The sequence below is a fragment of the Myotis myotis genome, unplaced genomic scaffold (assembly GCF_014108235.1).
Source record: "Myotis myotis isolate mMyoMyo1 unplaced genomic scaffold, mMyoMyo1.p scaffold_m19_p_10, whole genome shotgun sequence".
In the NCBI taxonomy this organism is placed as follows: domain Eukaryota; kingdom Metazoa; phylum Chordata; class Mammalia; order Chiroptera; family Vespertilionidae; genus Myotis; species Myotis myotis.
The window spans coordinates 78,745,927-78,761,836 of record NW_023416314.1 but is presented as its reverse complement, the minus strand read 5'-3'; the positions used below and the strand labels follow the sequence as shown (position 1 = coordinate 78,761,836).

Genomic DNA, 15,910 nt, shown 5'->3' with positions numbered 1-15,910 from the left:
TTAAAAAAAGCAAAAGATGCTGGTGGTTGGCACTCCTGGTTTCCAGGACAGGGTTCGAGTCCCTGTGGCGTCTTTGCTTGAATAACTCTGCCTTAAGGATTCTCCTCCATTTCCTCTTCAGGGGCTAGCTGGGCTCGAGTTGGGAGTAAGTAGCTTTTGAAGTTGACAGAATCCTGAATCAGTTTGTATTTACATGGAGACATAATGTAACTGCCTTATTTTTTATTTTCAGGTATTTTCCATGCATCTAGTGTTGAGAAGCCTTACAATTAACTTCTTAAAAAAATGATTTCTTAATTTTTTAGTGAGAGAGAGAGCTGGAGCCCACAACCCAGGCATGTGCCCTGACTGGGAATCGAACCAGCAACCTTTTGGTGCATGGGACGACCGATGCACAACCAACTGAACCACGCTGATTATGGCTAAAAACTTTAAAGATTTTATATTAATAAAAAATTAAAAGGTCTTCTTGGTGTGATTCTTTTGAGTAAAAACCGAGTTTCTGTCCCTGAGTAGAGGGGAGAAATGGGCGTTCTGTGGGGTCCCACCTTGTTCCTGTTGAACTTATGGTCTAATAACAAGTACACATCACTGTGATACAGCACAATCTTCAAGTAGGGGAGGGACATGGACCCAATAACATCCCCAGAAACCAATAGGAGCTTCTTTAAGCAGCCTGTTTCTGTGCATTGGCTGTGAGCTGGTGGGGTGGAGAGACAGCTGGAGGACAGGAGGAGGAGGGTTCCCATTGCTCCCATGCAAGCCCTGAAGAGGCGCCACTGCAGCCAGCGAAGAGCCATCTGGTGTTACCTCTGAAGTCCCGGGCTGGTCACATTGTCATTTGTCAGCTGCCCTAACAACTGGTCACGTCTCCCCTGTTCTGTGCAACCGCGTGAGCTTCAGGTAGTATTTCCTCAGTTGCAAATGAAATAATTAAAATGACCCACGTGGTTCCACCCTGGCCACTACATATCTGAGGTGTCTGCTTCTAATCAGCCTGTTTAACTGGGAGAGGCTCAATCCCGTAAAGCCAGCCAGGCCTACGAGAATGGGGACCCAGGACCAAAGAGGCTGCACCTGCAGAGGGATCCTGTACCCAGCCCAGTGGCGGGGCCTCAGTAAATGGCTGGGTTCACTGCTGCAAAGGGGTCACTTTGCCAGGCAGCAAGGCTGGGATTTGAACCCTCGTCAGTTTCAAACACTTCAATGCTTGCCGTTTCTTCAGTGCAGGAATGTCCTCACAGAGGAAGCAGCCATGCAGACTGGGACCAATAGACTCAGGCCGGGCGGCCCCGGGGCGGGGGGCTTGCTCTTGAAGTGACCAGTGGGGGCAGAGGAAGGGAGAAGCGGCACTAGACCCCATGGTCTCCTTGATGCTGAGTCACAGCGTCTTAGGAGCCTTTTATGGAGAAAGGTCTCCCATGTTTGTCTAGAGCTGGAAGGCTCCCTGAGGCACTACCAGGGGTGGGCAAACTTTTTGACTCCAGGGCCACAATGGGTTCTTAAACTGGACCGGAGGGCCGGAACAAAAGCATGGATGGAGTGTTTGTGTGAACTAATATAAATTCAAAGTAAACATCATTACATAAAAAGGTATGGTGGGCCGGATCCCGGCCGTAGTTTGCCCACGGCTGCACTAGACTTATTAGCAGAGAAGTGAGAGAGGAGTGGAGCCTTGCCAGGGGCTACTTTGTTTCTTGTGTTGCACAGGCTCACAGTCGGCTGGGACCGGAAATGTAAAGGCACAGAGACAGAAATGTAGGCCGGAAGCCACCTTCCACCCTCTGAGCACCAAAGAATGGAGGAGGCCAATGTAAAATTTTCCTGAAAGTTATGTCCAAGTCAAGAGTATAGGTCTTGACAACATACACCCCCAGCATGTATGTCTTCTATACATGTTTCCTGGGATTTCATCATCCCGGCAATCCCAGAAGTACAGGGGTAAACAAACCTGAATCCAAGTGGTAGCTCCCCCATATCCCAGCCTTCCCAAGGTTCCCCTCAAGCACCCAGGCCCAGGACTAGTTGGTATGGACTTGGACAGCAGGTTTTTAAAAATATACATATACATTTTTTTATTGATTTCAGAAAGGAAGGGAGAAGGCGAAAGAGAAACATCAATGATGAGAGAGAATCATTGATCGGTTGCTTCCTGCACACCCCACACGGGGGATCAAGCCAGCAACCTGGGCATGTGCTCTTGACTGGAATCGAACCTGGGACCCTTCAGTCTGCAGGAAGATGCTCTATCCACTGAGCAAACTGGCTAGCTTTGTGACTTCAGTAAAGGACTGAGACTAGGAGAGGGAGAGGACATGGGGGTGGGCCTCCGACAGGGTATGGGTGGAAAGTGAGTTGTGAGAGTGTCTCCCTGGGAAAGGTAGATTTGGAAGCCCAGAATATCTAGGAGACATGGGTGAGATCTTGGCTCCTGGCTCTGACAAGTTGGCACACTTGGAGTGTCGCCTGCCTTCTCCAGGTCTGAGTTTTTTCTCAGGTTAAATTTGGGGTAATGGCCGGCCTTCCCTGCTCAGGTAAGGAAGAGGAGCCACAGACTCAGATTGACGGAACTGGACATAAGTTGGCCTTTGCCGCCATCTAGTGTGCAAATGGAATACTGCATACACCGTCCTTGGACTACTTTGTAATACATTCAACAAACATTTAAAAAAAAAAAAAGTTTTTATTTCCTGGCAGGCGTAGCTCAGTGGTTGAGCATTGACCTATGAACCAGGAGGCCATGGTTCCATTCCTAGTTAGGGCACATGCCCAGGTTGCAGGCTCAGTCCCAAGTAGGGAACGTGCAGGAGGAACGATGATTCTCTCTCATATTGATGTTTCTCTCTCTCCCTCTCGCTTCCTCTCTGAAATCAATAAAAAAATATTTTTAAAAAATGTTTTGCCGAAACCGGTTTGGCTCAGTGGATAGAGCGTCGGCCTGCGGACTGAGAGGTCCCAGGTTCGATTCCGGTCAAGGGCATGTACCTGGGTTGCGGCTGATCGATGATTCTCTCTTATCGATGTTTCTAGCTCTCTATCTCTCTCCCTTCCTCTCTGTAAAAAATCAATAAAATATATTTTAAAAAAAAATGTTTTTATTTGCCAGAACCGGTTTGGCTCAGTGGATAGAGCGTTGGCCTGCGAACTGAAGGGTCCCAGGTTGCGAGCACATCCCCAGTAGGGGGCATGCAGGAGGCAGCTGATCGATGTTTCTCATCGATGTTTCTGGCTCTCTATCCCTCTCCCTTCCTCTCTGTAAAAAATCAATAATATATATATATTTTAAAAATGTTTTTATTGATTTCAGAGAGAGGAAGGGAGAAAGAGAGAGGGACAGAAACAATGAGAAAGAATAGCCCTGGCCGGTTTGGCTCGGTGGATAGAGCATCAGCCTGCGAACTGAAGGGTCCCCAGGTATGATTCTGGTCAGGGCACATGCCTGGGTTAGAGGCTCGATCCCCAGTGGGGGCGTGCAGGAGGCAGCCACTCAATGATTCTCTCTCATCATTGATGTTTCTAACTCTCTCTCCCTCTTCCTTCCTCTCTGAAATCAATAAATATATTTTTAAAAACATAATAAGAAATAATAATTGATTGGCTGCCTCCTGCACACACCCCACTGGGGATCAAGCCCGCAATCCGGGCATGTGCCCTTGATCAGAATCGAACCCGGGACCCTTCAGTCCGCAGGCTGATGCTCTATCCATTGAGCCAAACCAGCTAGGGCAATTTTTTTTTTTTTTAATTAATTTTTGGAAAGCAGGCAGGACTGAAGGTCTGGGGACCAGGGTGTGGAGGGAGTGAAATCCCTAGGCCAGGACTGAGGGAGAGAAGGGCTTTGAAAAAGGCCCCCCGGATTCCGGTTTCAGGGCCACAGAGATGGATATACCATCTCCAAGACAGAGCGGGCAGGAAGGAGAGGGTTGGGAGGTTGGGGGTCGGCGGGCAGATGAAAACAATGAGGGGAGTGTGGGGATGTTGAGTTTTGAGGGGCCTGTGGGATGTCTGAATGGAGATGTCTGGCCGGTGATCTGGTTCATAGGCCAGCGCTCAACCACTGAGCCACATCAGCCACAGGCTAATTTTTAAGTTAATAAACTTGTATGGCCCAGGGATGATGTTATAAAACCCAAATGGCCCTGGGCAGAAAGATTCCCAGCCCTGCGAAGGAACTACCAACGCCCCACCCACAGCCCTCCACTGGCTCATTCCCCCTTTCTGGAATATTCTTCCCCCCTCCCCCATCTCCAGCGAAAATCCCGCTCCTTCCAGGTCCAGCTCAGATGCTTCCCAGGGAAACCCGATGCCTGACTGCCCTCTGCCGGCGCTGCCGCCGCTCTGCCTCGCACACGCTTTCCCAGGCCTGTGCTCTGGCTTCCTGTCCAGGCCTGGCTCGTCTGACCGCAACCGGAGGCCATGCTCTGTTCACGCAGCCAAAATAGGAGAACCACACCCCGCTACCCCCGCGGGCACGGGACAGCCCTGGTCACAGCCCCCTGTGCTGCTGCACACTGGCCACAGGAGGACTGGCTCTACGAAGTTAGGCCGCCTTTGGACAGACTCCTTTTTCACCACAATTGCTCCCCTTATCCCGTCCCTTTCTTTCTTATTTATTATTTTTTAAAATATTTTTTTAAAGGGGGAGAGAGAGAAGCATCGATGAGAGAGAGAGAATCATTTATCAACCGCCTTGTGCACGCCCCCTACCGGGGATCAAGCCGCAACCCGGGCACGTGCCCTGCCTGGGAATTGAATGGGCAACCTTTCGGTGCACGGACGATGCCCAACCACATGAGCCACACCAGCCAGGGCTATTTATTTATTATTAGCATTTCATTGATTGATTAATTGATGTGAACAAGGGGGGGGGGATACACTGACTTGCTCCACATATTTATGCTCGTTGGTTGACTCCTGTATGCGCCCTGACCTGGGATCAAACCCGCAACGCCAGCGTATCGGGCGACTCTCTAACCAACTGACTACTCAGCCAGGCTCGCTTTTTCACTTTAATAAACTTTAGTTTATAATGTTTTTAGACTTACAGAAAAGTTGCAAAAATGGTCCAACAAGTTATAATGATTTCTTTTGTTTTTGGTGCCGAAACCCCAGGATGTATAATGATTCTTCCGTTTACTGGGAATCGCGCCAAATAGATTTACTGTTACAATATGACATTCCAACATCGTGGTTGCAGAAAAGACACTCATATGAACTCAGCACGACAGCGGGGAGCACCTGGAGCAGGCAGGGTCGGGGCGCATCGCGTGAACCGGAAGTGCTTTGCTTTGGAGGCAGTTCCGCCAGGCGGCAGGGTGGGCAGGAAGGAGACCGGAAGCAGGCGGCTCTGCAGGCCCAGGGCAGGGTCCACCCTCACTGAGTGAGCCCGGGGCTTTGCAAGGTGAGCGGCAGAGTCAGGTGACCCAACTTCCGTTCCCTACGGATCCCTGGGGGGCTGTGAGGACAGGAGACTGCGGGGGGGCAGAGGGGGAAGTGGGGAGACGAGTGAGGGGGCCGCCAGGAGGCGGGCGGCCTGGCAGTGGGGAGGCGATGGGGGGGCAGGTGCTGGGAGCCCCTGCGTGGGATGGGATGGCCCTGGCTTCGGCCTGGGAGGGCGGAGTTGCCGTTTTCTGCTGGGCGAGCCTGAGCAGGTCATGGGGATGAAGAGCTCCGTTTGCGGAGCCCGCGGCACACCCAGGCGGAACAGCAGGGGCCGGGCCAGGCCCAGGGACGGGCGTTGAAAGCCCGGCCTTTACAAGGCGACCAGGCGCGCCATGCTTTGGCCAGACCACCTGCCCTACCGAGGCTCAGCTCCAAAGCCTCTGACCGGGGCACTGCCAGCGAAGGCCCAGCGGAGTGTGGCCAGGACAGCAGCCTGGAAACCCCGCACTTCACACCCCCGTGACCCTGCCCACCCCAGCCCTCTGCTCTCCATCCTCCTTTCTCCACCCCTACCCCACCCCTTCGTTTTGTGGCCTCTCCTCTGAGCCCCGGTTCCTGGCCAGGGCCTGCCTGGGACCCGGGGCAATGGCAGAGGTGGGGCCAACAAGCCTGGGAAGGAAGATGAAAGGACACAGGGCAGGGAGGGTGAGGGGTTCCCACTGCTGCCCTGACCTGGGCCGCCTTCCCCAGAGAAATGATGTGTGGGGGGCAGAGAAGGGGGGGTGGAAGTCCGCGGGTTCCCAGGCTGGCCCCTTCGGAGCAGAAATGGGTCCCCTGAGGACCCGGTGTCCCGGGAACCAGGCTAAAGACAGGCAGACAGGTGTTTGGAGCTGGACCCATTGCCCCCAGTGGAGCCAGGGTTAGGGGAGTCAATGCTGTCCCTCCATCCTTCCACCCACTAGGGCAGCAGTTCTCAACCTGTGGGTCGCGACCCTTTTGGGGTCAAACAACCCTTTCACAGGGGTCGCCTAAGACCATCAGAAAACACATATATTGCCCTGGCCGGTTTGGCTCAGTGGATGGAGCATCGGCCTGCGGACTGAAGGGTCCCAGGTTCGATTCCGGTCAAGGGCATGTACCTGGGTTGCGGGCACATCCCCAGTGGGAGGTGTGCAAGAGGCAGCTGATTGATGTTTCTCTCTCATCGATGTTTCTAACTCTCTATCCCTCTCCCTTCCTCTCTGTAAAAAATCAAAAGTATTAAAAAAAAAAAGAAAACACATATATAATTACATATTGTTTTTGTGATTAATCACTATGCTTTAGTTATGTTCAATTTGTAACAATGAAAAGATATCCAGCATATCAGATATTTACATTACGATTCATAACAGTAGCAAAATTACAGTTATGAAGTAGCAACGAAAATAATTTTGTGGTTGGGGGTCCCCACCACATGAGGAACTGTATGAAAGGGTCGCGGCATTAGGAAGGTTGAGAACCACTGCCCTAGACTGTCCCACCTGCCCTCATGCGTCACTCATCACAATAACAGGCAGGCCATCAACAGTCCTTCAGGGAAGACAGGCGAAGGGCCTGGCTGGTTTGGATCAGTGGACAGTGTCGGCCCGGACCGAAAGGTCACAGGTTCAATTCTGGTCAAGGGCACGGTACCACAGTTGCAGGCTTGATCCCTGTTTCTCTCTCTGTCTCTTCCCCTCCCTTCCACTCTCTCTAAAAGTCAATGGAAAAATATCCATTGAGCCCTGGCCGGTTTGGCTCAGTGGATAGAGCGTCGGCCTGCAGACTGAAGGGTCCCAGGTTCGATTCGGTCAGGGGCATGTACCTTGGTTGCAGGCATATCCCCAGTAGGGGGTGTGCAGGAGGCAGCCGATCAATGTTTCTCTCTCATCGATGTTTCTAACTCTCTATCCCTCTCCCTTCTTCTCTGTAAAAAATCAATAAAAAAAATATTTTTTAAAAAAGAGAAAAATATTCATTGAGGATCACAAAAAAGTGAGGGGAATAATTATTGAATTATTTTGTGTTGGTGGCTTTATATGTATAAAATGAAACATTCACCTTCCTCTCTCTCTCTGGAACCGAACCTCAGACCCTTCAGTCCGCAGGCCGATGCTCAATCCACTGCGCCAAACCAGTCACAGCTGTTCACTCTTCTTTTTCCCTGGTACAAGGAAAGTGGAAAGGCAGAGGGTTGTGAATCCATACCAAAAGGAGGGATAAAGAACTCTACTTGGACACAGAGCAGTCTAGGTAACACCCCAGAGTCTTGACATAGTGTACAAGTTGGGGAATTATGATGTGTTCCAACCATAAAGTGAAAGAAAGGATGGAAGGAGGTGAAGTTGGAGAAAGGGGTCCCAGGCTGTCCTCACATGGAAGTCATTACAAAGCCTCTCTTTCCTACACTCCCTCCTCACTCTCTTTCTCCCTTTCACCAGGTTCATCTATTTGCTTTAAAATAACCCCTCAATTGAAAATTGAAAACAATTCAGAAAGGAAGACTTTGCAACATAAATGGCATCTGTGAATGCTCTGGAAATTCATCCGTTATATACATCATTCTTTTTGAGGTTGTTTTATCTGCCTTCTAAAGAACTCAGAAACTCACTGGCAACTTGAAACAGAACCCAATTTAGTCCTGTCATTAGACCAAGAGGGTTTTATTCTCCCTGGTCCTCGGTTTTATTCCCCTTCTCATCTAATACTGGAACATATCCACCTACAGCAAGATCTCACTCTTAAATGAGGTTCTTGTATTTCAAGAGACCTTTTACAGGGGAAAATAATAGCTCCCCTCTACACACAGCTCATGGCGGGAAAGTGAGTCTATTTATCTCCAAAGATTCAACAAATTCTCACGAAGTGTTGGGCCCAAATTCTTGGTGGCTAGAGGAGGAGGTGGGGTTCAGAAGGGGGACATGACTTGCTCAGAGTCACATAGCTAGGTTAGCTTGTCACCTGTGTACCTTCTTTCTTCTCATAGCTATTGGGCACTTTCCCTCGAAGTGAGACCCAGACTCTGGTTGGAACAAGAATTCCTGTCCTGTGCTCCTCTGAGATATAGCACCCTAGAGAATTAAAATGTTCAGCTGTTGCCATTGTCCGGTGTAAATCGCTCTCTATTCACCTGTTTCCCTTGGGAGAGAGTGACTCACTGGACCATGGCTGGAAAGCCCACATAGTCCAAACCTTGGTGATCTGTTTGGTTTATTCTCTCAATGGACCTCTTCTCTGTAGCCACACACCCCCTCTGTCCATTCCTTGTACTGTTTATAGTACCGCCCATCACAGGCTCTGTGTACATTATTTCCCACATTCAATTAACTGGTTTGGCTCAGTGGATCGAGCGTCGGCCTGCGGACTGAAGGGTCCTGGGTTTGATTCTGGTCAGGGGCATGTACCTGGGTTGTGGGCACATCCCCACTAGGGGGTGTGCAAGAGGCAGCTGATCATTGTTTCTCTCTCACCGATGTTTCTAACTCTCTATCCCTCTCCCTTCCTCTCTGTAAAAAAAAATCAATAAAATATATATATATATTTTTTAAAAAGCTGAGATTTGAACCCAGGCAGTCCCACTGGCACATGCCCATCACACTCTCAACACACGTTCCCCCGTGGGCGGGTGGGTGCGTGTGGGCCCACCCAGTGGCAGAGCGGACGTGGGCCTGGGCCTTGGGGAGCTCGTCATCAGCCCTGACTTCCGCTCATGAAGGCGGGTGCCCAGGAGTCAGGACAAGGGTCCTGGGGGCTGGGAAACGGTGGGTTCCAGGAGGCCTCTGAGCTCACCAGCTGCTTGTTTCACCCCCACATGATACACTCTGACTCTGCCCCACACAGACTGGCAGCCTCCTTCCTGCTCCACAACGCTCCCCCTCCTCTGCTCCTGTCCTCTTGTGACCTCCCTCCTCCCACACAGCTTCTGCCCTGCCCCCCACCTCTACGCGGGCCCAGCCATGGCTCCCTCAGTGACACCCACAACCCTCCCAATGTCCCCTCGGTAACGCTCTCCTCCTCCCCCTCCTCAGACTGTCCCCTGATGGATGCTCTCATCGTGCCACCCTCCTCGATAGCCTGTTTTCTCCATGACCCGACCAAGGGGCCTTCCAGGGTCTGCCGTGCCCACCTCCTGGCTCCCTCTTTCGACCTTCAAATAAAGGGCTCCTTCCAAGTCTCCCCACAGGCATCACCTGTTGGGGAAGATTTTTATCTGCAAACAGGTGTTGCCAGGTAAGCCAAAAGTAGAGAAATTGGCACGTTGTCCTACACCACAGTCTGCTGTGGGCACGTGTGAAACTCCTCGGGGCTGGGTGCAGTGCTGAGCAGCCTGTGCTTTGCAAAGGCTGCTGTGTTTTGGCTTTACTCTTTGAATCAGGAGGCATGTTCTTTTTAAAAAAATCCTCCCTATTGTTTACATACAATACAATTTATGTCTTGTAAGTGTACAGGTTGATGAGCTCTTATGCGTGTATGTACCGTGTAACCTCCACCACAATCAAGATAGTACAGCACCCCTAATTCTAGTCTGTTTCTCTATATGTTTATCCTTATGCCGGCACCACACTGTCTTGATTACTACTGCTTTGGAGTAAGTCCTTCAACTCTGTTCTTTTTCTTTTTTTTTTTTTTTTTTTTTTTTTTTTTTATTTTTTTTTTTTTAATTAAATCTTTATTGTTCAGATTATTACATTTGTTCCTCTTTTTTTTCCCCCCATAACTCCCCTCCTCCCAGTTCCCGCCCCACCCTCCGCCCTCACTCCCCACCCACTGTCCTCATCCATAGGTGCACGATTTTTGTCCAGTCTCTTCCCGCATCTCCCACACCCCTTTCCCCCCCAGGAATAGTCAGTCCATTCCCTTTCTATGTCCCTGATTCTATTATAATCAACAGTTCATTCTGTTCATCAGATTATTTATTCACTTGATTCTTAGATTCACTTGTTGATAGATGCATATTTGTTGTTCATAATTTGTATCTTTACCTTTTTCTTCCTCTTCCCCTTCTTAAAGGATACCTTTCAGCATTTCATATAATCCTGGTTTGGTGGTGATGAACTCCTTTAGCTTTTCCTTATCTGTGAAGCTCTTTATCTGACCTTCAATTCTGAATGATAGCTTTGCTGGATAAAGTAATCTTGGTTGTAGGTTCTTGGTATTCATCACTTTGAATATTTCTTGCCATTCCCTTCTGGCCTGCAAAGTTTCTGTTGAGAAATCAGCTGACAGTCGTATGGGTATTCCCTTGTAGGTAACTGAGTTTCTTTCTCTTGCTGTTTTTAAGATTCTCTCTTTATCTTTTGCTCTTGGCATTTTAATTATGATGTGTCTTGGTGTGGTCCTCTTTGGATTCCTTTTGTTTGGGGTTCTCCGCGCTTCTTGGACCTGTAAGTCCATTTCTTTCACCAGGTGGGGGAAGTTTTCTGTCATTATTTCTTCAAATAGGTTTTCAATATCTTGCTCTCTCTCATCTTCTGGCACCCCTATAATTCTGATGTTGGTACGCTTGAAGCTGTCCCAGAGGCTCCTTACACTATCCTCGCATTTTTGGATTCTTTTTTCATTTTGCTTTTCCGGTTGGGTGTTTTTTGCTTCCTCGCATTTCAAATCATTGACTTGATTCTTGCGCTCCTCTGGTCTGCTGTCGGGAGTCTGTATAATATTCGTTATTTCAGTCCGTGTATGCTTAATTTCTAGTTGGTTCCCCAATATAAGATCGAGGGTCTTATTAGTTTTCTTGTAGATCTCATTAAGTTTATCGACGGCTTCTAAACAGTTCTTGAGAGACCTTAAAAGTGTGGTTCTGAACTCTATATCTTCCATTGACAATTTTGTCCTGTTTCTTTGTCTCCGCATTTTGTTATGCTTCCTTGGTGCACCCCCTAGTGGTCTTTGTTCACAGTCTTATAGTTAAATCTTGATTGTTGTAGCTAATTCCAGGGAGGGTTTGACCTCCAGGCCAAGTGGCTATGAGAATCAGCTGTGTCAGCAGTGAGAGAACTTCTGTCCTCTAGGGAGGTGCTAATCTAGCCTTTGCCTGAGGCTATCCGGCAAATGCCTGTGTGCAGGGCTTGGGCGGGGCGGGTCGCACAGGATCAACAGGGTGGGCCGGAGAGAGCAGTTATGGCGGCTCTCAGTCCTGTCCCCAGGGTCTCTGCCTCTCTGAGTCCCAGCACCCGCTGCAAAGCTCAGAGAGAAAGCTGCACTCGCTCTGACCGAAGCCAGACAGTCCCGCTTCTCCCGTTTGAGTCTGGGTCCCTAAAGACTCGCCCGGATCTGGAGCTCAGAGTCTGCGACTCCCTCCCGATTGAAAACGCCAACCGCGCCCTCCGCCGCCAGCCCGCTCCGCGCACTCCGCACCTCAGAATTTGACTTCAGCACTGCGCCTCCTCTGAGTGTCCGTATGCGTTTCTCTTTCCTCCTAGTTGTAGGACTTCCACTCAGGCAGCGTTCCTGTGGTTCTGGGTGATGTCCCTTCCGTTTTTTGGTTTCACTTTTGAAGTAGTTGTTCAAAGCAGCAAACTCCAGCGTTAACCTATGCCGCCATCTTGGTTCTCTCTCTGTTCTTTTTCAAGATTGTTTTGGCTATGCTGAATTTCTTGTGATTCCATGTGAATTTTATTTTTAAAAATGTGTTGATTTTAGAGAGAGGAAGTTGTGAGTACGCACAACAGTTTATTCTCGTATTGTTACTTGTTAATTATTGTGTTATTACCATTAACCTGCTCCTGCCCTCCCCTGTATGCTCTGCTAGGTTGGATCTTTCACTTTCAAGGGCTGATGATTGCGGTCCAGTGGGCCCACCTGGATAACCTTGGATACTCTCACCTTAATCACCCCTTGTCACGTGACATTCACAGGTGTTGAGAATTCGAATATGGACACTGGGGGTTCATTATCCTGCCGACCACAACAGGCCAGAGTCACCCTTTTGTTTTTTTGAAAGGCAATTGTATGAAGGCAAAGTAACTTTACCTTAAAGTCATTCTCATATGTTTTTGCAGACATTGAAATGTTTTCTTTAACTCTGAATATTTAGATTTTGGATGAAGCACGATTCAAATACTTTCTAAAATGGAATCTGGTTAACTGCCACCTGAGCTCCACCATTGTTTAATAGCAGTTTCTCTGTTTCGTGACTTAAATCTCTTAAAATAAGTAAAAGGACACACATGACAGTTTTTTCAGGTGGTGGGTTGTCCAGAAACAGAGCGTGGACCATTAGCAAGTCGTGCAGTGTGTTGAGCACATATTTCCCCTGAAGTCTTGAACCCCGTCAGCTCAAAGTTTCTATTGTTTTGGAGGAAAAGGTCCCATCACAGGCAAAAGACAGCTGGAGGGAGGACTTTCCAAAACATACCTATATACATGCTACACACATTGATTGTGTGTATAAATAAATATGTATACATACATGTATGTGTGTTAGTATACATGTACATATATATCATTTATTGTTTATAAAAGTAATTTACTCTCATTACATCGGATATGAATATGATGCTGAACTGTATGAAATTGCCAGTTATTTCACTATTTTTAACTCCAAACAGCAATTTCACACTGTTCAACCTAATGGGATAGCACGGAGAGCTCCCCGCGACCCCAGGTTCCGGAGGGAACCGCTGGGTTTGGCGCGTCTTCCTCCAGGCGGAGAGGATGCCCGTGGGCGTTTATGGCTAGTGGGTTATCACCATGGGGATGGGACACGGGCTATTTTGCAACCTGTCTTCTTTTAAAAAAATATATATTTTTATTGATTTCAGAGAGGAAGAGAGAGGAGGGATAAAAACATCAATGATGAGAGAGAAGCATTGACCAGTTGCCTCCTGCACACGGGGATCGAGCCTGCAACCCAGGCATGTGCCCTGACCAGGAATTGAGCCGGTGACCTCCTGGTTCACAGCTCGATGCTCAACCGCTGGGCCACCAGAGCGGGGCGCACTAGCTTTCCAAACGCTTTGCGAGCTCAGCAAACCCTAGCCCTGGCCGCGCTGCTTCCCTCCTGGGGCCTGTTCGCTCATTTACTGTCTCTCAGCTCTGAGTCACGTTTGCGTCTCTGTGAGAACGGCCCTCCGGCACCGCTTACGTTTTGCCAGTAGAGGGCGCAGACAGCGTTTCCTGAGGAAGAACATTGAGTCCCCAGCCCGATACTCTATCTACTGAGACAAACCGGCTAGCAGCGGTTCTCAACCTGTGGGTCGCGACCCCTTTGGCGGTCGAACGACCCTTTCACAGGGGTCGCCTAAGACCATCCTGCCTATCAGATATTTACATGACGATTCATAACAGTAGCAACGAAAATAATTTTATGGTTGGGTCACAACATGAGGAACTGTATTTAAAGGGCCAGAAAGTTGAGCACCACTGGCTAGGGCATATTCCTGTGTTCTTTAGAGCTCTCTTACTTCTTCTTTTTTTTTTTTTAAATATATTTTATTGATTTTTTACAGAGAGGAAGGGAGAGGGATAGAGAGCTAGAAACATTGATGAGAGAGAAACATCAATCAGCTGCCTCCTGCACACCTCCCATTGGGGATGTGCCCACAACCAAGGTACATGCTCTTGACCGGAATCAAACCTGGGACCTTTCAGTCTGCAGGCCGACGCTCTATCCACTGAGCCAAACTGGTTAGAGCTCTCTTACTTCTTACTAGCCAATCCCTTGTTACTCCAGTCTCCTGTTATCATTAATAGTTCCTTAAATTTTTTTTTTAAAAAATAAGTTTTTATTGATTTGAGAGAGAGAGAGGAAGGGAGAGGGATAGAGAGATAGAAACATCAATCAGTTGCCTCCTGAACCTATTGGGCATCCAGCCCACAACCCGGGCCTGTGCCCTGACTGGGAATCGTACCAGTGAACTCTTGTTTCATATGGCTCGATGCTCACCCACTGAGCCACACCAGTTGGGCAATAATTCTTTATATTAGACTTTCCATGTCCAAGTTCCTTAGTGGTTTCTCAGATTGAAACAGAACCCGCATATTGTCAGGAGGATCAGAAATGATGATGCAGGGAGACTGGGAAGGCAGCTGTGACATGGCGATCGTGAGCACTTCCACCTCAGTGCCTGCAGGGCAACCTCGTTTGCTAACTGTTGCTGCGGTTCCAGAGTGTGGAGCGAGTTTTCACCACTCCACTGCCGATGGACATTTGGATTTTTCCACATTCCCATTATTACAAACAGTCCTGTGATCCACATGAGGGCTGTCATTTATTGATCACTCACTATGTGCTAGAGCTAGACACTGAAGCCCTTACACATGTTAACTCAGGCATCCTCACAACATGCCTCCTGTATTGGTTCCTATGGCGACTGTAACAAATTACCACAAATTCAGTGGCTTGAAACAGTTCTGGATGTCACAGTCCAAATGCCGGTGACACCAGGGCTGTGTCCCTTCTGAGGGCTGTTTTTTTCAGCTTCTAGAGGCCGCCAGCATTCCTTGGCTCATGACCCCTTCCTCACATCACTCCACCTTCTTGTTCCCATGTATGTCGCCTAGCCTTCTGCCTATGACCTGCATAATCCAGCGTCATCGCCCCCTCTCTAGACCCTTAACTTAATCAGAACAGCAAAGTCTCTTTTCCCTTTGACTGTAAGGTAACATAATCCACAGCTTCCAGGGATGAAGAGGTGGACATCTTTGAGTGGACATTATTCAGACAGCCACATCTACGGTGCAGATACGATTATTCCACCCATTTTATAGGTGAGAAAACTGAGGTACAAAGAGAGAAAGTAACTTGGCCAGGGTTGAGCAATTCATAAACAGCTGAGCTGGGATACCTGGTCTGGCTCTGTAATCCAGGCTCTAACAACTATGCAACTTTGTCTGAATCTTTGCATATTGAATGAGGGTTTGTGCAGGACACATTTCTAGAAGTGGAATTCCTAGAGCAAAGGGTTAAACAGGGATTGCACCTTGTCCTTCACTACAGCGGTGCTAGTTAATTCTGCCAGAGCGCCTGCAGTCCGAATTCCTCCTCATCCAACTCTTGTGCTGTTGAGGGCAGAACGCTACTTGCATACACAAAACTAAAGGATTTGACAACTTTTTATCAATTTAGTAAATGAAAATGTTTCTCTTTCACGAAAGGAGAGGAGTATCACTGATCTCTGCATCCCTCCTGGTCTGCCGACTTCCTCTTCGTGTGTCTCCCCATCTCTCCTCTGCGCCTCGGTTTCCCCATCCTGTCCCTTCTCAAGCTCCCGTCCTTGTAAAGAGGCTGGGGAGTGGACTCTATTACCACCACGTTTTAGACCTCAGGACGCAGAGGATTGGGGACTCTGGGTGACCTCCAGCGCCTCGCAGCTAGTGACTGGCCGCGTCCGGCGCCCTCCGACCTCGCCCCGCCCACATGTCAAGCCCCCGACACGCCCCCGCTCCACACCCTCTGCTCCGCCCCTGGCCCCGCCCCTTGAGGCCCCCCGGCTCGCCCCTGGCCCCGCCCTGTACGACTTCCCCGCCCCGCCCATCTGCCCGCCCCCTCCCGTCCCTCTGCTCC

General features: G+C 49.2%; 1 long non-coding RNA gene across 2 annotated transcripts; it reads left to right on the top strand.

Annotated features, from left to right (window-relative positions):
* Positions 1 to 5,295: 5,295 nt before the first annotated feature.
* LOC118665308 lies at positions 5,296 to 15,773 on the top strand. Of its 2 annotated transcripts, XR_004970612.1 has the most exons (4): positions 5,296 to 5,401; positions 9,432 to 9,633; positions 15,022 to 15,114; positions 15,502 to 15,773. It is a non-coding gene; the product is annotated as an uncharacterized LOC118665308 (long non-coding RNA). The 2 variants fall into 2 exon arrangements; XR_004970613.1 differs by lacking the exons at positions 15,022 to 15,114; positions 15,502 to 15,773 and adding an exon at positions 12,155 to 12,539.
* The last annotated feature ends 137 nt before the right edge of the window (positions 15,774 to 15,910 follow it).